Here is a 1799-nt window from a genome sequence, read left to right as displayed (position 1 = left end):
GACGCGTCGGCAGCAGTCCTCACGCCCCCACTCTGCCTCAGGAACACGCGGGTGTTCTGGGCCCTGGTCCGAGGCCCTGAGGGGGGAGAGAGCGGGGAGGCGGGACCTCCTCTGCCCTGCTGTCCCCCAGGTCTGACCGCTCCACCACCCGCCCCAAGTCCAGGCCCCCGGCCAGGCCGTGGCTCCCCCACTCTGAACCTGTCTCTTCGGGAAAAGGAACAACAGCTCCGTCCTCACGCCGCAGACAGCTTAAGGCGCTGTGGGTCGCACCCGGGGGGACCCTCCCGCTTCTGCTCCTGTCGGGGCGCTGGGAAGGAGGCCGATTTGGCACAGGAAAGGGCGCCATGCCTGCACGGCCCTCTCAGAGCAGCAGCAGGTGGAGCGATTCCCGCACGTCAGGTAGGAAGACTGGCTTTCAGCGACAGCGACCGCGACCGCAGTGCTGAGAGCAGCGACCGCAGCTCGGACGGCCACGCCGGCCCCCCACGAGCCTGGCGAGGGCGCGAGACCCCGAAGGGACAGGAGAGACAGCAACTGGTGACAGCTTGGAGGTTTTGTTCACCGCGGCCTTGTCTTGCATTCAGTCGAGCTTTAAAAATACTGTCTGCAGGACTGGCAGGCGGCATACCGGTTACATCGCTGGGCTCCCAGTCGACTGCAGTTCGAGTCCCGGACTCGCTGGCCTAAAACTCACACTGGGTGCTTGTGCGTGCGCGCGCCTAGAATCCTAAGACGAGAATGGAGAAGGGATTGTGGCGAGGCCAGCCCCCCGGAGTTGATTTCTCGCTTTCTGTCTCTCTGGCGAGGACAAGCACCCTATAGCAAAAAATCTCTCTTTAAAAACAATCTGTTTGAGGGGCCAGCAGGTGGTGTGGTAGTTAAAGCGCTGGGCTCCCACGGCTGGCCACGGTTCGAATCCCAGATTGGCGGCCTGCTTTCTCACTTTCCTTCTCTCTCTCTCTGGCTCTGCCCCTCTCTGGTTAAATGATAATAATAAGTAAATCAACCGACCAATAAGAGTCATTCCAGGCACACGCGTATGTGTGCCCCAAGTCCGGAGAGGAGGGACTGCAGCACGGCCGTCCCCCCGGGGGCGACTTGTCACTTCCCTCTCCCTGTCTCTCTCTCCAGGGAGCACGTGTGGCCCAGGGCAAAAACCAAGACCGATACAGCGATGCTCCGAGCCTCCACGTCGGGAGGGAAGGCTGCATAGACCCTGTCTTGCTTGGCGGCATTGTTACCCTATTGTTCAGAAGGGGAAACTGAGGCGGAGTGAGGCCCTGACGGGGCCCTGGACGGGCACCCAGGGGTCAGAGGTCAGAGGTCAGGCAGCCCTGCGGGTGACCAGGGTCAGGAGGCTGTGGGCGGAGCCAGCAGGGAGGCTTGCCTTCTGGCAGCTCCACCTGCACAGAGGTGGCCTCAGGTCAAGGGCCTGCACTCAGGCCAGGGGCCAGCGCCTGGCCATGTCCCTCCAGGTCATTCCCAAGAGCCCCCAGGCACCCCTCCTCCCCTCAGGAATCCCTGGGCCCTGGAACCCCATCTCCTCCCGCCTCTGGGCACAGTCTCAGGGGCTCCTGCCCCTGGGTTCCCTCTCAAACCCCCACCCCTGGAGGCTCCCCTCGGCTCCCCCTCCCACACCGTGTACCCCTAGGTCTCCACCCTCCTCCCCCCTCCCACCTGTTCACCTTGGTTCCCCCTGCAGGGATTCCCTCCGCCCCTCCCCGGGGATAACCCCTGTGCTCGGTGAGGGTTTCCCTCCTGCCCTGCCTGGGATCCCCACCTGTTCTGCCCCTTCCAAC

The sequence above is a fragment of the Tupaia chinensis genome, unplaced genomic scaffold (assembly GCF_000334495.1).
Source record: "Tupaia chinensis unplaced genomic scaffold, TupChi_1.0 Scaffold149964_2, whole genome shotgun sequence".
Lineage (NCBI taxonomy): Eukaryota > Metazoa > Chordata > Mammalia > Scandentia > Tupaiidae > Tupaia > Tupaia belangeri.
The sequence above is the reverse complement of the archived record's forward strand: the minus strand, read 5'-3'. Positions refer to the sequence as shown.